Raw genomic sequence first — 23,592 nt, forward strand, 5'->3', positions numbered from 1 at the left:
TACCCACAGTACTCACTCGTCAGTCGTATTCGAGTGATTTACTGGCATTATAGAGGGTTTTCACAAGAATAGTAATGTGTGCTAACTAAATAGGGTCAATTTTGATTTCATGCGGACTTGCTCATTACAGATTCACCACCATTATCAAAGTAATTAAGAATTAGTGGTAGTAATTTCTCGGATAGTAATCATAGCATATATGCTACTCCATGGTACTATGTCATGTCAGCACATCTAAAAATAATCTCCACTTGACCTCTGAAAGAATCCACAGGCTGAGTACACACCCGTATCCCAGGAACATATAAAATGCTTACAGCACTGCCAGCGCCTGTTAGAAAACACGCTGTTTGTAAAACAAAATAAAGCACTTGAACAAACTCATGCACAAAGTGTAAAAACAGAGTATAACAGTGATGTGCCTCTGATATATATTTTAAAATTATGCAAATAATATGTTTTACAATTGGTCTAACAAACAGAAACCATCACCAGTCAAAATAATCCAATAAGGTCTTCAGGACTGTACTAAAACAAAGGCCAAATATTGAAGAAATATTAACATAGCTAGTTAAGTAAACTACAAACAAACAAACAAACGAAAGAAGAATGCAACAGAACCAGCTGGGGCCGGTTTCATAAACTGCTAAGATTAGTGTTAAAAGTTAGTCATCAATTTTTTTCTTTAAGACTGCACATAACTTTTTTAATTAATAAAAACGTAGATTGGTCTAATTTGATACAGAAAAGTAAGACTGATTACCCCAAACTAACTGCTAGTTGTTTGTGCTAGTTCTATGGTTCGTAACTTTTTTGCGAGTGAAATCTTTAAACAGTGAGTTTTTCTGTTCTGATAAATTTGAAGGTGTGTGAACGCGGAAATTGCAACTTAATCAAAATTGTACGTGTTTTTAACACTATAGTGTGTTCAAATGCCCAGCTTCCTTACTTTCTCTTGTCTCAAAACACCGTTCGAACATTTTTTGTGGCTGAAAAACAATTGACGGGTTGTGTGTAAGCAGGGACAACCTTCAGCAAAGTTAAGAGAAATACTTCAGCTACTTACCAAAGCTAGAAAGACGCCTGAATCACCTTGTTGTTATAATTCAGAGATAGTGAAAGCGGAAACTGGCCTCACTATCTAGTACTGGCAGCCCTCATCGGAGGAGGGGCCGTTCAGTTTGCGCTCATTTGACAAGCATTTGACACACACACACACACACACACACACACACACACACACACACACACACACAAAGCTTTGAAATCTGAACGAATCTTTTGTTTCGATTCAATGGTTCAGACTCGGAGCGTGCATGTAGTCACGTGATTTCAGCAAACGCTTCGTTGCGTAATAACTGTTAAAGATATTTCTAATGCCTTTGCTCCCTATCAGACCATAAGCATCAGCAATTTCTTAAAGCTTTGCGTTCTGCAGCCTAATTCTAAATTGCGAGGCTACTGGAAATTTAATAATAGGCCTAATGTAGGAAATCCAATGAAAGTATTGTTAATCTTGCAAAATAATTATTTATGCCTACCGATGTACACAATTGTTACAAAGAAAAATGTGAACATTTCAAATACAAGATTAGACTAATTGCTATTACAAGAAGTAAAGCATTGAAAGCCAGTAGACATCAGTTAGAGTCAGTTAAATTAGTTATTATTGAAAAGGAACATCTCAGAAGAAGAAGAAAACTGGAGCTGAATAGTATCAATTTGCAAATTAATAAACTTTATTTAGAATTAGCCAATGAGGCCTTAATAAGATCTAGAGCCAAGTGGGTAGAAGAATGTGAAAACAATTCTAGCCATTTCTTTGCGCTTGAAAAAAGAAACGGAAAGAAAAAACCTCTTACTGCCCTTAATGTTTACAGTATTGACATGATTTCCATTACACGAGAATAGATGTTAAAACTTCATACTGATTTGTACTCGGCTTTCGCCAAGATAAGCACCAACTAAGACGTAGCTTTACAGTAACCTATGCTTCTCCATCCATTTACGCTTCTTTCCAAATGGTGATGTGAATCTCCTTCTGTCTGGTGTTAATAGCTGCAGTGTATTTGCACACACAACGGCTGCAACCACAGTGCAGTCCCCTCATGAAAACCGTCTGGATTGAGCTGAGTAGGGGACATCTCTAGGGTCTTCAAGCGGGCACCTTCCGTCCTCAGTGTTTCGTCGACTGGCCCACGACACCTCAAGAGGTCTCGACAGTGACTCTGGTGTCCCAGAGTCACCCCTCTCAGTCCCCCACTCAACTCAGCCCAGCTTACTGACCTTTACATCCCTCCTGCTGCTGAGGTTGCTCCTTCCTCGTAGTTCACATGTGACCTAACCACAATCTCTCACAACCTCTCCACAACCTGACCATACGCGCCAACCCGTTTGACTAAGGCTGTCGAGCCCCACTGCGGACGTTAAATCGGTCAGTGGCAACGGTTCTGTATGGCATACTACCGCAAAACACAATATCTGTCCAAACACCAATCCTCATTTACGCAAAATACACAGGAACGTAATAACTGCAATTACTATGCAAACTATACAAATAAACCAACAGACTCTTCAAATTTTCAAGAATTTTCGAAACAGTAGCATGGCGGCCTGTACACAGCCAGCCAGCCAGACTCTTTCCGTCTCAACCACAGCCAGTTGCTGCTCCTCTCTGCTGATTCAGATAAGTTCTTTACTGTGCGACGCAACTCTTGGCCACTGAATCAGACGTCTCTGAGGAACTGGGGTGTGGAGTGTGCCGCAAATCCTCGACAACCCACTTCCACTGGATAAACCCGGACTCTCCATCCTCGCTGTTCTGCTTCAGTTGCCAGCTAAGCATACTGCAGTTTCTTCCTCTAATATGCCTCATCTACAGCATCCTCCCATGGCACTGTTAACTCTATCAGTTGAACAATGCGTGCTGATCCAGACCACAAAACAATATCTGGTCGGAAGTTAGTGGTGGCAATCTCAGGTGGAAAAATAAGCCGTTGATCAAGATCAGCCAGCATTTTCCAGTCCCTAGCAGCTTCCAATTGTCCTGATTGAGAATTGGTTTTAACACCTTTTCTTGGTGGTTGCTCGCCTGGGCGGAGGAATATTGTCTTCTGTGTGTAATGTTTTGCTAAAACAGGTGGCAACTTATTGGTCATGTTACGCTTGTCTTCCAATGCTAAAGCCAAACATCGGAGTACTTCGTCATGGCGCCAAGTAAACCGACCTTGGCTAAGAGCCACCTTACATCCTGTCAAAATGTGCCTTAATGTGGCAGGTGATGAACACAAAGGACAAGAGGGATCCTCTCCTACCCAGAGATTTAGGTTCTGTGGTGATGGGAGAACATCATATGTTGACCAGATAAGGATACTGATCCTACTCTCTTCCATTGACCAAAGGTCATGCCAGCCCATCTTGCGTTGTTCCACACTCTCCCATCTCATCCACTCTCCCTGCTTGGCCTGGGAAATTGCCTTTATACACCCTCATCCTCTCCTCCTGCTTTCGCACCTCGTTGACTACAAGCTTCCTCCTTTGAGCTGGGGCTGCCTTGTGCCATTTAGGAGGAGCTAAACTGAGCCCAAAACCCCCTCTTCCATGCTGTACCTGCCCCACGATATCACCAATTTGAAGGGCAGCCTTTGCCTCTTCCACAGATTTCTTTGCTGACCACTTTCTACCAGTTTTTAACACAGGTGCTGCCTCCATTACTCATTTGTCGCGTGACTAAGGTCATTTCCAGTCTAACCTTGGCACACTTAAACTCCTCGGTTAAAGCAGAGACTGGCAGCTGCAATATTCCTTTACTACAAAGTCCCACTCTGCTGAGGCAGCGTGGAACTCCCAACCATTTCCTGATATATGAAATTATTAACGCTTCCAACTTATCCACTGTTGTCAAAGAAACCTCGTAGAAGGTCAGTGGCCACAGTAACCTTGGCAGTAGACCAACCTGAAAGCACCAGAGTTTTAGTTTCCCTGGTAGAGCGCAGCTGTTTATGCTCTTCAACCCTTCCACTGCTTGTCGTCTAACTTCTCCCATTCGAACTGTGTCCTTTAGATCCCCATTGCACCATCTCCCAAGACTCTTCACTGGCTTCTCAGAAACTGTTGGTATTGCCTCACCATTAATGAAGAATGTTTTATCTACCACCTTGCCTTTAATTATCGAGATGCTCCTTGATTTAGAGGGCTTAAATTGCATTCGTGCCCATTCAATGTTATCGGTTAACTTACCCAATAACCGATTAGTGCAGGCTACTGTTGTAGTCATGGTTGTCATGTCATCCATGTATGCTCTAATTGGTGGTAGTTGCATCCCAGGAGCCAAGCGCTCTCCTCCTACTACCCATTTTGATGCCCTAATGATTATTTCCATTGCCATGGTAAAAGCCAGTGGAGAAATTGTGCATCCTGCCATTATTCCAACCTCTAAGCATTGCCATGTAGTGCTGAATTCTGGAGTTGAGAAACTAAATTGCAAATCTCCAAAATAGGCTTTCACTAAATTTGTTATCGACATCAGTACCCTGAAAAAATCAAATGCTGCCCAAAGAAGCTTATGTGGCACTGAACCATATGCATTAGCCAAATCCAGGAATGTCACATGGATTTCCTTCCTCTCCTTTTTAGCTGATTAAATTCGTTGCCAGATAACATCGATGTGTTCTAAGCATCCTGAGAACCCTGGAATGCCCGCTTTTTGAACTGAAGTGTCAATGAAGCCATTCTTTAATAGGTAGGTTGACAATCTCTGAGCAATAATGTTGAAGAAAATCTTACCTTCGACGTTTAACCGTCTGAGGTCGGCGCGATAGTCTCGATTTTTTTCTTATCAGTGCAAAAGAAACTCAAAATACTCTGTTGATTTTGATCTTACATATTAAGTGTTGTACATCATTAGATCCTGATAAGTGTCTATTTTTTTTGTGGATACTCACAATAAAAACAAAGTGTTGTGCTTTTCGCCAAATAAACAAAAACAAACATGATGCGCGTTCTGCCTTCTCTCTGTCAGTTAAGTCCATTCTGAAACGCATCCGAAAATTAACTGTAATTCCGCGAATACTTGTCATACAGGCACGAGTGTTTTTCCATAATGAAGCTTGAACTCTCTTCTTTTAAATGAATTAATTTATATAAAAAACAAATATTGTCAGTTTATGTAATCTGTATGAAAAGAGAGAGATGTCAATCTTTTTCTTTCCAGCTCATTATACCTGATTACGCGTTAATGTGCCACGCCCGCGGAGAGTGCGCGGTATTCAAACACAAATGATCTAAGGCAAGCCATTCAAACATGCCAACGCCCACCAGCTGGATTATAAAACACATCGTGTTTAGTAAGTATTTTACTAGAGCTGTGTACACAGCGTATCCATACGCTGTGAGCAATAATACTATCTAATAACCCTGGAAAATGCATCAGTCCAGAAGTGATGACTGCGGTCACGCCATCTACGCTTAAAAATATATTGCGCATCTACACGAGGTTGCGTGGTAGACGAAAGGTTTATGCGCTTGGTGTCGGCACTCGGCAGACCTTTAAAAAATATATTAAAAAAATAAATAAAATCATATTGTTTTCTGCAAACTCCACCAGATTCTTGTTCTACATCTCACTGACTACCATTGTGGGGATTTTCATGTTGTTATACTGTTTTATCATTTAATAATTGCCTGCCAAGTCATGAACATTTACATTGCAATACAGTAATATTTTATAAATTCTTAAAAATGTGAAATCAAATTGTTTTCTGCAAACTCAAACAGATTATAGTTATTTATCTCACTGTCTACCACTGTGGTGATTTTCATGTTGATTTACTGTTTTATTCTTTAATAATTGCCTGCCAAAGTCACGAACATTTACATTTCTATACAGCAATATTTGATAAATTCATAAAAAAAAAATTAATCAAATTGTTTTCTGCAAACTCCAACAGATTATTGTTCTTCATCTCACTGTCTACCACTGTGGTGATTTTCATGTTGATTTACTGTTTTATTCTTTAATAATTGCCTGCCAAAGTCATGAATATTTACATTGCAATACAGTAATATTTTATAAATTCATAAAAATGTGAAATCCAATTGTTTTCTGCAAACTCCAACGGATTAATGTTCTTTATCTCACTGACTATCAATGTGGTGATTTTAATTTTGATTTACTGTTTTATTATTTAATAATTCCCTGCCAAAGTAATGGATATTTACATTGCTATTCAGTAATATTTGATAAATTCATAAAAATGTGAAATCAAATTGTTTTCTGCAAACTCCAACAGATTATTGTTCTTCATCTCACTGTCTACCACCGTGGTGATTTTCATGTTGATTTACTGTTTTATTATTTAATAATTCCCTGCCAAAGTCATGAACATTTACATTGCTATACAGTAATATTTTATAAATTCATAAAAATGTGAAATCAAATTGTTTTCTGCAAACTCCAACAGATAATTGTTCTTTATTATCTGACTGGATTAATGATGCTGAAAATACATCTTTGCATCACTAGATTAAATTATATTTTAAAGTATATTAAAATAGAAAATTATTACTATTTTTTATTTATAAAAAATAAATAAATTATAAATAAATTATCATTATTTTACATTGTAATTATATTTCACAATATTTCTGTTTTTCTATGTATTTTTTATCAAATAAATACAGCATTGATGAGCAGAAGAGACTTATTTTCAAAAACTCTACTATTATTAATGTTTCTGAACTTTTAACTTGTATAATCAAGTGATGTAACTATGTAAACTGTGTAATCAAGTGATATCTAATAATTAACAATGGCTGGACCCTGTTGACCCAATCAGCATTTCTTGTCCAATGGTTGGTCAGAATAATTTACTAATTTCATCCTAAATGAAGACGTGGGGGGAGTAGTTTGATGTTCAAGCTTCTGGGGAAAACCTTGTTCATTTAAATGTTTATAAACCTGTTTTCATACTGTTTTTTCTGTTTGTGCTTTGTTCTATAGTAAATTAACTGAATGAATTAAATTCTGTATCTTTCATATGTCGTTGAAAAAGTCTCTAAAATAGTTTTTGGCAAATGAGGACAAGTTAAATTAGACCACTGCATGTCCGCCCATATTATATCAATTAAAAACTAAAATAACCAAATGGTTACCAGCACGCGACTGTTGATCCACGACGTTGATACGACGTCACAGTTACTTACTGACAACGTTACAAAGTTACGTCGTAGCAACGAATCCAGGAATTTCACTTTTCCGGTTACGTCGACACAACGAAAGTTTGGTCACCAGTTGCAGTTACGTAACAGTCACGTATTTTTGTTAGCAGGGATGCTTTTGTTAATTTATCAATCCTTGTGGAATATTTTTGTTAACTTCTCAGCTTAAGTTAGTAATTATTATTTAACCTTTATATTATTTGTTGAACCATGGTATTAATAAAAACTACACAATAGTAAGAGCTGAACTGTTGCTTTTATTCATCAAACTTCCACCACCATGGAAAAAGTGGGCCGGTCTTAGGCCTGAAACTCCTGGGGTGAAAAGTGGCCCCACTCCGGCCCTGGGGGGCAACACAGAGTCTTTGTTATCTCTGTCAAAGCGGGCATAAAAGATGTTAAATTCTGCAACTAAGGTGGCACAACTGTTGACAGGGAGGGATGGCACTCCCTTGTAGTCTGTGATTGCCCAAATGCCCTCCCACACCTGCCGGGGGTTTGAGGAGTTGTAGAAGTGGGCCTCAATGCGGTTCTTGTATGCCAATTTGGCATATCTGATGCCTCTTCTAAGAGCTGCCCTGGCTGTACCGTATGCCTCAGTGTCCCCAGATCTATAAGATATATCCCTGGCGTTTTTGACAATTTGTTAATTAAATCTAAAGCCTTTGACACATATTTTCCATCTTTTAAGAACAACGTGGTGTCGTCTGCCAACTGTGAAATTTTAATTTTACTCCCAAAAATAGAGATTCCTTTCAATTCTTGATTTTGAACAATGCCCACAGAAAGCAACTCGGTAACTAATTAAAAAGGAGAAATAGGGCAGCACTGTCTAACACCACACCGTACATCAAATCTATGAGAAGTGTCAAAATGAATAACAACAGAACTGTTAACACCTTTATGAAACATAGAAATAGTGGAAATATAATAACCCCCCAAACCAAACAACTTAAGTGCCTTTAAAAGAACATGGTGTTCAATTCTGTCAAAGACTTTGTAAAAATCAAGAAAAAAAAAAGACCTTTAGATTGCATGGAATCTGCATAATCCAACAAATCCAGGACCAATGTTATATGGTTGGAAATATGACGGCCTTTTAAAAAAACAGATTGTGTTTCAGATATAATATTTTATTCTATTGGCATAAACCAAAGCCAGAATTTTACAGTAAGAAGCGTAATAGGGCGCAAATTGTCAATAGAAAGAGTAGCTTTGTTGGGTTTAGGGATGAGGGAAATAATCCCTTGTTTCATGGTTACTGTCATCTCTCTCTGAGTGATGCATTCGTTGTACAGGGGACAGTAAAGGGGACTTAAAGATATCCCAAAAATGAGTGTAAAATTCTATGGTGTAAGGCCATTGATTCCTGGAGATTTCCCTTTTTTCATTGAATGAAGAACTTTCCACACTTAATCACAATTTATATCCAATTCTTAATAAGATTTATCATAATCATTAATGGCAGGGATAAAGCGCTGTATTTTGTCAACAAATTTATCACAACTATTAATATAGAAATTAGAAGAATAAGGGCACTATAAAATTTTGTAACAAATTTCGAAATTTGAATAGGATCTTTACAAATTACTCTGTCTAATGAAATGCTTGAGAGAGAAGGGACAAGGGCCTCGCATTGATCAGTACTTCTTACGAAGTCAGTCAAATGAAATCCAGCGACAGGAAGCCAACCACAGTTTGCAGGAGATCAGCACCCCTGTCATAGAGGAGAGGAGGGTTTGCACAGTTAGTGATGAACACATTGATACTTGTGAACCCGGTCAGATTAACCAGCAAAAGAGAGAAAAGAACCTCAACGGCCATAGGCCTGGAGTTAGATGGCCAAGAGCTTGTGAGAAAACTGCATGGGACACGGTAAACACAGATCTATGCTTTGCATTTGGAAAGATTAACTGGTACAGTTGAAAAGAAGCTGGATACATTTGGGGACATCATTTACGCATATGGAAGTGAGAGGTTTGGTGTGGAAAAAAGGAAGGAAAAAGTACAAACTACTCCTGGAATGTCTAGAAGGCAGCAGAAAATTGAACGGTTAGTTAGAGAAAGGTGGAAGCAATGGAAAAGAGCAGAACAAGGTCAGAAGGAGGGACTCAATCTCTTACAAAGGGCCATAATAGATAAGCTTGCAACATTACGCAGAGCAGAGTGCCTACGGAAACGCTACAAAAAGGAGCGTGCGAGGGCTAATTTCTATAAAGACCCATTCAAATTCGAAAAGAAGTTATTCACCAGTGAGAAGAATGGCACTTTAAAAGCATCTAGGGTTGAGCTAGAGAGATATTTGGAGGACACGCATACAGATTCAAAAAGGCATGAGCCTATCTCAATTCCGTCAGATATCCCACCTATCAATCCACCAGAATACCAAATGGAGGTCTGTGCACCTAAGTGGAAAGAGATAGAGCAGGCTGTGAGAAAGGCAAGGGCTTCATCATCTCCAGGGCCTAATGGAGTTCCGAACAGAGTGTACAAGAGTGCTTAAGGAGTTCTACGAATTCTGTGGAAATTGATAAAAGTGGCATGGGAAAAGCAGGTTGTACCTAGAGCATGGCGCCCAGCAGGTGGAGTCTTTATACCTAAAGAAAAAGATGCTACAAGCATCAGTCAGTTTCGTCCTATTTCACTATTAAGCTCGAAGGTAAGATTTTCTTCAACATTATTGCTCAGATATTGTCAACCTACCTATAAAAGAATGGCTTCATTGACACTTCAGTTCAAAAAGCGGGCATTCCAGGGTTCTCAGGATGCTTAGAACACATCGATGTTATCTGGCAACGAATTTAATCAGCTAAAAAGGAGAGGAAGGAGCTCCATGTGACATTCCTGGATTTGGCTATTGCATATGGTTCAGTGCCACATGAGCTTCTTTGGGCAGCATTTGATTTTTTCAGGGTACCGATGTCGACAACAAATTTAGTGAAAGCCTATTTTGGAGATTTGCAATTTAGTTTCTCAACTCCAGAATTCAGCACTACATGGCAATGCTTAGAGGTTGGAATAATGGCAGGATGCACAATTTCTCCACTGGCTTTTACCATGGCAATGGAAATAATCATTAGGGCATCAAAATGGGTAGTAGGAGGAGAGCGCTTGGCTCCTGGGATGCAACTACCACCAATCAGAGCATACATGGATGACATGACAACCATGACTACAACAGTAGCCTGCACTAATCGGTTATTGGGTAAGTTAACCGATAACATTGAATGGGCATGAATGCAATTTAAGCCCTCTAAATCAAGGAGCATCTCGATAATTAAAGGCAAGGTGGTAGATAAAACATTCTTCATTAATGGTGAGGCAATACCAACAGTTTCTGAGAAGCCAGTGAAGAGTCTTGGGAGATGGTACGATGGGGATCTAAAGGACACAGTTCGAATGGGAGAAGTTAGACGACAAGCAGTGGAAGGGTTGAAGAGCATAAACAGCTGCGCTCTACCAGGGAAACTAAAACTCTGGTGCTTTCAGTTTGGTCTACTGCCGAGGTTACTGTGGCCACTGACTGTGTACAAGGTTTCTTTGACAACAGTGGATAAGCTGGAAGCGTTAATAAGTTCATATATCAGGAAATGGTTGGGAGTTCCACGCTGCCTCAGCAGAGTGGGACTTTATAGTAAAGGAATATTGCAGCTGCCAGTCTCTGCTTTAACCGAGGAGTTTAAGTGAACCAAGGTTAGACTGGAAATGATCTTAGTCACGCGACAAATGTGTAAGGGAGGCAGCACCTGTGTTAAAAAACTGGTAGAAAGTGGTCAGCAAAGAAATCTGTTGAAGAGGCAAAGGCTGCCCTTCAAATTGGTGATATCGTGGGGCAGGTACAGCATGGAAGAGGGGGTTTGGGGCTCAGTTTAGCTCCTCCTAAATGGCACAAGGCAGCCCCAGCTCAAAGGAGGAAGCTTGTAGTCAACGAGGTGCGAAAGCAGGAGGAGAGGATGAGGTGTATAAAGGCCATTTCCCAGGCCAAGCAGGTAGAGTGGATGAGATGGGAGAGTGTGGAACAACGCAAGATGGGCTGGCATGATCTTTGGTCAATGGAAGAAAGTAGGATCAGTTTCCTTATCTGGTCAACATATGATGTTCTCCCATCACCACAGAACCTAAATCTCTGGGTAGGAGAGGATCCCTCTTTCCTTTGTGTTCATCACCTGCCACATTAAGGCACATTTTGACACGATGTAAGGTGGCTCTTAGCCAAGGTCGGTTTACTTGGCGCCATGACGAAGTACTCCGATGTTTGGCTTTAGCATTGGAAGACAAGCGTAACATGACCAATAAGTTGCCACCTGTTTTAGTAAAACATTACACACAGAAGACAATATTCCTCCGCTCAGGCGAGCAACCACCAAGAAAAGGTGTTAAAACCAATTCTCGCTCAGGACAACTGGAAGCTGCTAGGGACTGGAAAATGCTGGCTGATCTTGATCAACGGCTTATTTTTCCACCTGAGATTGCCACCACTAACCTCCGACCAGATATTGTTTTGTGGTCTGGATTAGCACGCATTGTTCAACTGATAGAGTTAACAGTGCCATGGGAGGATGCTGTAGATGAGGCATATGAGAGGAAGAAACTGCGGTATGCCCAGCTGGCCACTGAAGCAGAACACCGAGGATGGAGAGTCCGGGTTTATCCAGTGGAAGTGGGTTGTCGAGGATTTGTGGCACACTCCACAACCCAGTTCCTCAGAGACGTCGCATTCAGTGACCAAGAGTTGCGTCGCACAGTAAAGAACTTATCTGAAGCAGCAGAGAGGAGCAGCAACTGGCTGTTGTTGAGATGGAAAGAGTCTGGCTGGCTGTGTACAGGCCGCCATGCTACGGTTTCGGAAAATTCTTGAAAACTCAAAGAGTCTGTTGGTTTATTTGTATAGTTTGCATAGTAATTGCAGTTAAAGTAATTGCACCCAAAATTGGTTTTCCGTCTGAGGTTTTGAAATTTCTTTCTTCCCACAATTTAGCGAAATCATGCACAATGCCGTACGCGTATTTGGAGTCAGTGTATATATTGATGCACTGACCTTTTGCCAATTGACAAGCTCTCGTTAGAGCGATTAATTCTGCTACTTGTGCAGATTTATATGGCAACGAATATGCCTCAATTACACGATCAGGTAATTCAACAATACCATATCAACACAAGTATAAATTGTCATTTGGCTTGAAACAGGATCCGTCTATATACCAATTATCTCCCTCCTCCAGGACAGATGTAGACACATCTGGCCTGCAGGCAGTTGAAGTTTGGATTCTGGACAGGCAGTCGTGGTCATCACTCTCAAATTCACCATCCGTCAATAACCTGTGCAGATGTACAGTAGGACCGTGAATAACATAAGTCACTTTCAACGTTAAATTAGCAGTTGCTAATAATATAGCTTCATAGCCAGAACGGCGTTGAGCAGTCATATATTGAGTAGAAATATTGTGCATGATTGCGCCCACTTGGTGTGACGTGTGAACTATGAGTGGATGTGATCAAACAACCCTTTCAGCATCCTGTACCATGATCGCTGCAGCAGCCACTGCACGTAAACAGGCCGGGAGTCCCCGAGCCACTGCATCAAGAGTTCTAGACAAATAAGCTACTGGAAGGAAAGTACCCCCATTCTCTTGGGCCACGATTCCCGCGGCTGTGCCCCCACCTTCGTGCACGTACAGGTGAAAATCTTGCTTGTAGCATGGAAGGCCGAGGGTGGGAGGCCTTAACAGAGAGGATTTCAGATGTCTGAACGCTTGATCCATTTCACTTGTCCATGTAATGTCCTCTTTGTCATCCAGCGTAGCGTCTCGCAGGATTTTGTCATACATGGAACAATTCGGCACCCATAATCGGCAGTAATTGACCAGTCCCAGAAAGCTTTGCATTTGCTTCCGTGTCAAAGGGTGCTTGAACGAAGCAATGGCTTTGACTCTGTCCGCCGACAGGCGAACTTGGCCTTGTGACAGTTCATGGCCGAGGTAATTGACTTTCCTCTGCACCCACTGAAGTTTCTCCTTAGATACCTTGAAGCCAGCCTCTGCTAAAACGTTGCAGACAATTGTAGTGGCAGCAGCACACATGTCCGCAGAGGTACTAGTGACGAGAATGTCATCAGCATATTGGAGCAGGCAGGTGTCAGGAGGGAGTCTGACATCCTTCAGCGTTGCGTGCACTTCAGCGGAGAAAGCGGCCAGGGAGTCGCGAAAGCCCTGTGGGAGTCGCGACCAGGTGTACTGGCAATTCTGAAAACAGAAAGCAAAAAGTGGCTGAGTTTGTTGGTCAACAGGAATGCTGAAAAAGGCGGAGCATAAATCAATAACAGAAAAGAATGCATGTTCTAAAGGGATAGAATTAATAATAGTCTGTACATCTGGCACAATAGGAGCAAGTGGTTTTATCAAATCATCAATTTTTCTCAAGTCTTGCGTGAAGCGCCAAGAACCATTTGCTTTCTTGGTTGGATTAATTGGTGTGTTGTAAGGTGAATGAGTTGCAACCAGAATGCCTTGAGCCAGAAACTGATAAATGAGAAATCGAATTCCCTCCTCTTTTTCCTTTGAAAGCGGATATTGTTTTTGAAACACAGGCCTATTCGTTGTCAAATTGGCCACATAAGGTTGAATGTGAAGTAGGCCTACGTCATCCTTATGCGCCGCCCACAGTTTCGGGTTTACCCCAGAAACTTCCTCTTCTCAGTTGCAGACACATCCTCGAAGGGAGCACTTCCTGTGTCGGTCGTAAGAGAAAAAGCTGCTGGAAACATGAGTTGCAGAGAGTCAGTCAAATTCCAATTTAACACCCAACTTATGCATTAGATCTCTTTCCAACAAACAGAAAGGAGAATCAGGAATTATTGCAAACTCATGCATCTTGAACAATGATGGTACATCATTAGAGGTAGCCGGTAAAGTTGGTGTCAAATTACAAACCACAGGAACATTGTCTATTCCTATGAATTTAGTTTTCTACCCATGACAGGGCCCTCATAGACATTAGAAGACAGCGATGAGATGGAGGCGCCGCTGTCAATTAAAAAAACATATGGTTTGCGGTCAACATTCAATTCAATAAAGGGCAAAACATTTGACTTGTTCTCATAACTCATTGAAATCAGTGAAAAGTGATCAGAAGAAGGCTCCTTGCACAGTCATTTCTGTGTCCATGAAGTCGGGTAGTTCAGAGGGAGTAAGAAAGGGAGGGGGTTTTGGCATCGGGCCATCAGAGCGCCTGAACATCTGTTTATCATTATTGCGCTGAAATCTCTCAGCTCTCTTCTTGCAAAAGCGTTGCGTGTGTCCGCGACATCCACAGAAAAAACACTTTATGTCCCTTCTGTCATTGGGTGGTGGGCGATTTTGGACAGCGGAACTAACTTGAAACATTGCGGGAACTTTTCCTCTGGAGTTGTCAAATGCCCCAGCAGACGAAAGTTCACGCAAGCGTCTTCCAAATTCATCAACAGAAATGTTACTAATGTTAGTTGTAGTGATACGAATCATCTGTGCCGTCTCGTTGTGCATGTTATTCAAAAACGTGTTCACAAACAACAAACAATTATTCTCATCAATAGGAATCGCAGATTCGTGAATCCAAGCATTTCGAAATCGATTAAAAAATGCAAGCAGAGTTTCTCCCAATTTCTGTTTTGTGTTGGCAGCGTGCAAAATGTCCTGTTTAGCAGAAGACAGCTTCACTAAAAATGCAGTCAGTTGTTTTTACCAGGACTGGTCCAAATTACAGAAGTTTTATTATATTAAACTCGGGATTATAATCTCCATAATCTATTCTAAATGCGCTCGTGGGGTCAGACAAATCAACAGGTTCCGAATCTTTAAACACAATACTCCGGACGGGTGGTGCGTCGTTTACTGGGTCTAACAGATCAACCTCATCAATTAATTCTTCCTCTGTAATGTCAGCAGGCAATGTTTTAGTCAAAATGAAGCGATAGTCTCGACCAGTAAACTGGCTGTAAACCGTTAACCGTTTAAGCATCAAACAAATTGATGTGGCGACCGTGCTGGGTCTGGCAATTCCTTAGAAATAGCCATCACTTCAGAAATCTGTAACGGATGAACTTTGAATCCTTCTGAAGTTTCAACAAAAGGACACAAAGTCGCGGTCGTCAGATCGGGGTATAATCTGTTTTTGCTTGGTTCAGAAAGAGTTGGAATACACTCATATTTTGGAGGGGAGTTTTTTTCTGCAACAGGCTGCGGAGCAACTTTCTGTTCCACAGACTGTGAGAGCCTTTTTTCCTCCTCCCTAGGCTGCGGGAGCCGCCCCTCCTCCATCAGAGAATTTCTGTCTCTATCGGTCGGAGAAGAAAGGACGGCAGAAACTGCACTCTCTCTCACAGCCAATTCAGTTTTTGGAATCATATTTTTGCCCATATTCTCAACTCTTTGTGGACCTTTGTTCCAATAGCATTGCATGTTTTTCCAAATATCATAAGATTGTTTCATATAGGAATAGTGCCAATCGGGGTCGCCCCAATTTCCAAAAATCATGTCTTTTGCCGCGCGTTAATCCGCGTCTTTGAATGAGCCGTCTCGAGGGAACGGATCTAATTGTGTTTTGCCAGTTGACCAGCCAGCTAAATTTGACAAATATGGCTCTGTAAAAATTGCTTGATTATTTCTAATCATAAAACCTTTCGGAGATTCATCTTCTAACGGTGGACTAATTTTATTCCCCATTATCAACACACAAAAATATATCCGTAATGCAACTTAAACAAATTACAGTATGGCCAAATAGAAAACAAAGAAAAACATGCAGTTTAAAATTAATTGTGTTAGTAAATTGGCCAATAAAGAGAGAAATAAAGAAAAATAAGAGAGAAATAAGATGTAGTGTGGTTCAATGTGGGTGTGATGATGGAAGAAGACAAGGGTCGGCTTGACTGGAACTCGTACACTTTATTTACTTTTTAAATATAGAACGATAATGTGCGCGAGGTGCGCCTTCACCATAGAAAACTCTATAGCAACGTTCACAATATACTCTTTCCACTTATAAATAACTCAGTCCAACAAGTTTCCTTTTCTCCAGTCACGGGTGGTGTACTAGTCCACAGTCCTTCTCCCTCTCTCCGCTCTCTCAGACCAGCCGGCTTTTAAAGGGGTCATATAATGGTACATGCACTTTTTCAAGTTGATTGTACAGAAATGCGTGTTGGCAGTGCCTGTACACAACCATCATATAATGATAAAAATCTATCCAGTGTTTTTGTTTTAATCTCCTTATATGTTTTCCCCTGTCTCAAATTGAGCCGTTCGATTTTGTGACGTCACTAAATCGGACGCCCCTCCCACGATTGTTGATTGACAGCGGTGTTTCAACAGATCCCTGCCCTGAGCGGGCTGTCAGTCATCATAGTCCGTCATTGTTGATACGCTGGAGCAGAATGGCGTCTAAGCGATTGTGGTGTTCTGTTCTTGGGTGTAATAACGAACACAGCAGTAATTTTGATGTTCCTAAATCCGAACCGCTGAAGACACAGTGGCTGAGTTTTGTTTTCGAAGGGAATATTCCCCACGAGCAACGTCAATGCTTTCATGTTTGCGCGATTCGCAAATCTTTTCTCACCAGACTGCTTTATTAACGAAGGAAGTAACTTATAAGGCTGATTTTGATAAGAAGCTGCCGCTGAAAAAAGAATCGTTACCAACTATTCATGTCTCCCTGCTGAACCTCCTGAAAAAGCAAGTGTAAAATTTTATTAACCTTTATATTAATCTTTACAAATCAATTCACGATGAATGCGGCTAAGGTTTACACTCAGGGTACATACGGCATGTTTTCTATGTACGACGTTCTCAATATAATTCATAATCCCACGTTTATAATGAACAACGCGTTATGGTTATTGTGTTATTACAAACTGAGTACGTATAACTTACATCAGTAAACACATAGCGTTCGTACATCTCACTAAGTTACTCTACCCTGGCAGTACACAAAGATAGATCAAAGTGACAATATAATAACTAACCATTCAGAAACGTCATGTTCGAGCCTTAATTGTCGAACTTCTTCGGGCCGTCATCTTGTTCCGACTCCGGTTCAAACTGATACGGTTGCACAGATGTGTCCTCCTCAGAGGCTCCCGCTGCCATTTTTTCCTATACCCTCAACTGTTGTCAAGGAAACACTACACGTGCGGTGTGGTCATAACGCTGTTATGAACGCCCGCAGAACAGAGGGGCGGAGTGAGCGAAGCTCATTATCATTTAAAGGCATATGCACTGAAACGCCGTGCTGAAAACAGAGCTGTTTTTGACCAGGTAAAATTAGTGTTTTCTTACAATACTAACAAACATTTAATTAAAGTATATTACAAACTTTTCATTTAGACCCTAAAGAATCAAATTAACTTGTATGAAAATGGCATTATATGACCCCTTTAAACAGTCTCCCCACGCCAATCACAGCAATCAGAAACAGGTGTTCCTCATTTTGCACTTGACCCACTTACTCACTGCTTGGCTCCGCACTCGCTCTCCGCTAGAGACTCCGCTAAACCACGCCCCTCTTGCCACATAAGAGAGAAAATAAGAGAGAAGAAAAAGACTAAAAAAAAAAAAAAAAAAAAAATTTGTGTATTATTTATCCATAACCAAGACCAAAGGTAAATCGAAATAGAATTTGCAAGAGAAAAACCGAATTTCTCTGTCAAATCTATTTCCAAACGGAGGAAAGTGATCAATTTTCCTTCCGTTCTTCCCGCGTTCGATCACAAACACGAGGATATAACGTCCCGTATTTTTTATACGACGGACAAACGTCCCGCATTTATTTATGCGACGGACAGGCGTCCCGCACATACGACGGACAAACGTCCCGCATATACGACGGACAAACAAACAAATTTCACCAAATATGGTGAAAATCACGGCACTATAGGTAAAATTTTTCTCAGCAGACAGGAAGAATCAACCTTTTCTTTTGTAAAAATTTTTTTTATTCTTACCTGTCTGGAGAAATCCCGGACGAGCAACCAAATTGTTAGAAATGGAAATGAAATGGTCCAAACGAAAAGTGCCCCAAACCTTGGTCCTTTATTATGAATAGATAATACAATACACCAGTGCTGGTTGGAGTAGAAGCTCAACCCAATATCCTTTGTCTGGGGTTTATATAGTGAAAGTCTTAAAGAAAAGAATACAAGTCTAACCAATAAAATCAAACATTACATCATAGATATCATATAGACGTTATATAACAGCTTCTTAATATGGGCAGTATCCTGTTAGATTTCCAACATATCCCTGGGACCCTAGAAGCTTTTCAAACACACAATGTATAGAAAGAACGAACATTCAGGAGAGGAGGCGGGTCCATCCTCCATTAATGAATACCAGATGTTTACCTTACACAAAAGGAAAAATGTGCAGACATGGCAGTTGTGCTGGCTAGAATAAAGAAATGTACATAGACTGTTATATTGTATGCTGAAGGAGAAAGATATCCTAACCCATCACCATTTGGAAAGAAGCTTAAATGGATGGAGAAGCATAGGTTACTGTAAAGCTTCGTCTTAGTTGGTGCTTATCTTGGCGAAAGCCGAGTACAAATCAGCATGAAGTTTTAACATCTACACTCGTGTAATGGAAATCATGTCAATACTGTAAACATTAAGGGCAGTAAGAGGTTTTTCTTTCCGTTTCTTTTTTCAAGCGCAAAGAAATAGCTAGAATTGTTTTCACATTCTTCTACCCACTTGGCTCTAGATCTTATTAACGCCCCATTGGCTAATTCTAAATACAGTTTATTAATTTGCAAATTGATACTATTCAGCTCCAGTTTTCTTCTTCTTCTGAGATGTTCCTTTTCAATAATAACTAATTTAACTGACAAATCAGATTAGATTCTAACTGATGTCTACTGGCTTTCAATGCTTTACTTCTTGTAATAGCAATTAGTCTAATATTGTATTTGAAATGTTCACATGTTTCTTTGTAACCATTGTGTACATAAGTAGGCCTAAATAATTATTTTGCAAGATTAACAATACTCTCATTGGATTTCCTACATTAGGCCTATTATTAAATTTCCAGTAGCCCCGCAATTTAGAATTAGGCTGCAGAACGCTAAGCTTTAAGAAATTGCTGATGCTTATGGTCTGATAGGGAGCAAAGGCATTAGAAATATCTTTAACAGTTATGACGCAACGAAGCGTCATATCTGAAATACGTGAAATCACGTGACTACATGCACGCTCCGAGTCTGAACCACTGAATCGAAACAAAAGATTTATTCAGGTTTCGAAGCTTCGTGTGTGTGTGTGTGTTTGTGTGTGTGTGTGTCAAATGCTTGTCAAATGAGCGCAAACTGAACGGCCCCACCTCCGATGAGGGCTGCCAGTACTAGATAGTAAGGCCAGTTTCCGCTTTCACTATCTCTGAATTATAACAACAAGGTGATTCAGGAGTTTTTCTAGCTTTGGTAAGTAGCTGAAAGTAGTAATACCATTCAGCTTATGTCAAAATGATTTATGACCCTATGATTGACAGGTGGGTGGGGCTAACCTTTGACCTTCCGGAGGGTGTTCCGGAGGTCCTTTGATGTAGGGATTAACCTTTGACCTTCCGGAGGGTTGTTTCGGAGGTCCCTTTGATCTAGGGATTAACCTTTGACCTTCCGGAGGATGTGTTCCGGAGACCCTTTAAACTAGGGATTAACCTTTGACCTATCGATCGATCAAGTTGACAGTTGTCTTTGATCGTGGGTATGAGGGTTGTCTTTGATCTGTGGGTATGATATATCAAGTTGACTGTTGTCTTTGATCTGTATTATGATGGATGATATTGGCCTATTGACCCCCGGGGGAAATAACTTCTTGGTGTGGGAAATCCCCTCCATGCCAGCCGTGTCGGGTGTGAGAAAATAATTTTTCTAATGTCGCATATAGATTAGAATAATCTTTTCAAAACAAAAAGTTAAATCATCTTACCGTTTCAGAGAATTGGGTTTAATTTGAAAAGAGTTGAGGATCTTTTGAAAAAGTTGAAAAGGGTTCCTCCGAGTGATTCTCTCTCACCGGCCTTTTGCATCTGACAGTCTCCGCACTGTGTGTGTGTGTGTGTGTGTGTGTGTGTGTGTGTGTGTGTGTGTGTGTGTGTGTGTGTGTGTGTGTGTGTGTGTGTGTGTGTGTGTGTGTGTGTGTGTGTGCGTGACACCCGATATCCTGGCATTCCTGAGCACGCTATATAAATGGGGATAGTGAGAAAAAGAGATTTTCTAATAATGCTACATATCTCACACACTAAAGTTGAAAAGCATGCTGCTCCTTTAAAATGGTTATAAATTTTAGTCATTTACAAATATCTTACACTAAAGTTGAAAAAGCTTTGATCTTTAAAAGTATATAAATGAAATGTACATTTAGTCATTTACAAATATCTTACACTAAAGTTGAAACACATTCTGTTCTTTAAAAAGTATATAAATGAAATGGTTAATAAAATATCTTTTCAAAACACAAAATAAATAAATAAATTTTCACCTGGGTTGAAGAAGTAAATCTACCGCCATGTGTCTGGCCTCGTGGGTATAAGGGTTTGATTTAATGGAAGTTGTGAAGGTTTTATTTTTTGAACTTTGACACGCGGCTTCGCAGGATCTCCCTCCATATTCCAGAGGAGAGGGGATTGCTGAGGACGGTGAAAGTGAGAAAAGAGTTTTTCTAATAATGCCACGTATTTTACACTAAAGTTGAAACACATTCTGTTCTTTAAAAGTATATAAATGAAATGTTTATAAAATTTACATTTAGTCATTTACAAATATAATATTTTCACACTAACTAAAGTTGAAAACGTTCTGTTCTTTACAAGTATATATGAAACGGTTATAACATTTACATTTAGTCATTTACAAATATATTATCTTCACCCTAAGTAGAGTTGAAATACATTCTGTTCTTTAAAAGTATATAAATGATATGATTATATCGTTAATTTTAAAAATAACCATCTTTTCTAAATTTACTGAAACACAGTGCACCAATTAGTTTTGTTTTAGATGAACACAAAATAAATAAAATCATCTTACATATTCAGAGAATTGAAGAAGTAAATCCCATCACATCATTGTCCATATAACGTATGAATTTATTTATAAAGATGCAATAAGTTTAAAGTTTTGATACAAAATATCCCAAAGTATTTTTCTCCCACACCGGCGTTTTGCCAGAGTGGAGGAGGAATGTCTGTCTGTGTGCGTGTGTGTGTGTGTGTCACTTGGTGAGATTATTCAGAAAAAAAGTAATTTTCTGATAAATCATCGTACACGGATGCACTGTGTTTTGTTGTATGCACAGATGTTGAGGGACACTTATAGAAAGATGTCTTCATTCTTTGTTTTGGTGTATTTTTAAAAACATACATAGATCTACATAGATGTTTTACACACAAAAAAAAATATTTCAGAGATCCTTGTGCGGTATTCTGTAGCCGCATAAAGGGGTAAAATATACATTTAAGCGCTATTTAAAAATAGGATGGTATAATATAATGTAAATGTCTCAAGCGAAGATGATGGTTTAAACCGTCATTTTATTAAATCAAGCCAATTCATGCAAATACTGTCAAATATGAACAAAGAGAAGACATAGAGTTGACTAACATTACCGCTAACTGTAGGAACCAGATATCCAGGGGGAAAGTGTAAAGAAAAACACCATAAAAAACTTTACAATCACACCCGGCGATACCATAAGTGTTACGATAGTGTTGTTCAAAATGAAACCGCGGTAAACAATTTAAGAACCCTAGAGCTATTAAACATGCGGTTCAATAACAATGTTCAATATAAACAAGAATCCATCTCTAATGCGACTGAGCTCGTTTCACATATAACTGTTGATAGTTAGGTATAATCGTTAGATAATTTATCAAACAATTGAGATTTACGATATGTTAAAACATTTTGATGATGGGGCAAAAACTGCTTACCACATGTTTTCATAACTTACTGCTTACCGTCTGTTTTCTGGATCAGACCTAAAACTCTGGTGTCAAAGTATTGGTGTGGACGGAATAAAAATGAATCATCCCACCTTACACGTAAAAATACTGCTTATCAAAGACAATTCATTAGCTTAACTGCTGTTCGGCTACATGCACAAAATAACTGTGTATCTATGACCGTGCTGTGAAATGTGCAATAGTTAGACGAGTTTGAAGCGTAATAGTTTTATAGGTACCATAAAAACAGTAATACTCATCTTTCATGATGATGTTTCGTAGACATAGCAGAAAGATGTTCTAAAATAAATTTGATTGGTTTAGTCTTAAACACTCACATAGAAGAATTTAATTCTCTTTATGCTATATTTGCCCATGTTTCTCATAAATTCCTAAATGTTTGACCACACTCGTAGACTATAGTTTTGCAAACTGTACAAAAACAAAAAGAAACAATATGTAAACGGCGTAATCGACTAGTATATAAAATGTCAATTACAAACATTCAAAACTGATTACAACTGGTCTTCCTGTATTTGTTTTAAATAGTTTGTGCTGTATTTACTTTTTTGAGGGAAAGTTGCACTAAAAAACGAAGTATCAATTTAGTTCTCAAACAGAAATACCATTGCTTAAATTATTAATGGTCATTTATTCCTATAAACACTGAATGTTGACGGCTCTCAAAGAAAATTCTTCACCTAAAACACATACAGCCCGACATTCAAAATGTGAAACAGTTTCGTCTGCTATCTGAATAGTAATAAAACCATCATTTGCAAACTTTTGTGTATTTGTTATAAACGATGCTTTTCAATCCTCTTTTCTTAGTGATTTGGTCTTTGAATCTTACATGGATGTTTTGGACACGGGTGATTCCTGCATAAAGATTATGTTTTCAAGGTAGGCCATAGTCTTTACAAGTGTGTGACAAAATATGTTATATAAATATCGCTACGGTGTGACAAAATATGTTTAAGCACAACTATGTACACCCAAACTAAGCGGGAGAATATCTAACTGTCGCTTGTGAACATTCCACTATCTGATTATTTGGGGTCAGCGAACACCATTACATCATACATCTCTTTAATTTGTGCTGGATGTAAAAAATAAAGGTTAATAACAACCAAACAAAAACTTTAAATCAGCATGAAACCATAATATTAATAAATAAAATATGGTTTAATTAAAGTTTGATAATGACGTGGATATTATTTTCTTTTAGTAAAGCTATGCCTGGATCAGCCAACACAGAGTTTTTCGTTGTGGGTGAGACCGCACAAAAGATTACACCAATATTAGCTTTCTCGAACTTGCCACAATTGCACTATGCCTGAAACGTAGTAATCAACATGCATTTCTAGGTCTGTCAAAAATCATCTGTTATCATGGTTTAGTT

General features: G+C 39.4%; 1 protein-coding gene and 1 long non-coding RNA gene across 2 annotated transcripts in view; one reads left to right on the forward strand and one right to left on the reverse strand.

Annotated features, from left to right (window-relative positions):
- Nucleotides 1-1,280, reverse strand: part of LOC143739422 (transmembrane protein 272-like) — a 122,481-nt gene extending 121,201 nt beyond the window's left edge. Inside the window, exon 1 of the mRNA XM_077231939.1 lies at nucleotides 1,067-1,280. The gene's annotated coding sequence lies outside the window, so the exon portion shown is untranslated. The remainder of the gene's footprint in view (nucleotides 1-1,066) is intronic.
- Nucleotides 1-23,592, forward strand: part of LOC143739424 (uncharacterized) — a 35,480-nt gene that overhangs the window by 8,081 nt on the left and 3,807 nt on the right. The window lies entirely within an intron of this gene.

This window comes from Siphateles boraxobius, unplaced genomic scaffold, assembly GCF_051911475.1.
Source record: "Siphateles boraxobius isolate OS27281-9 unplaced genomic scaffold, OSU_SipBor_1 16, whole genome shotgun sequence".
Taxonomy (NCBI): domain Eukaryota; kingdom Metazoa; phylum Chordata; class Actinopteri; order Cypriniformes; family Leuciscidae; genus Siphateles; species Siphateles boraxobius.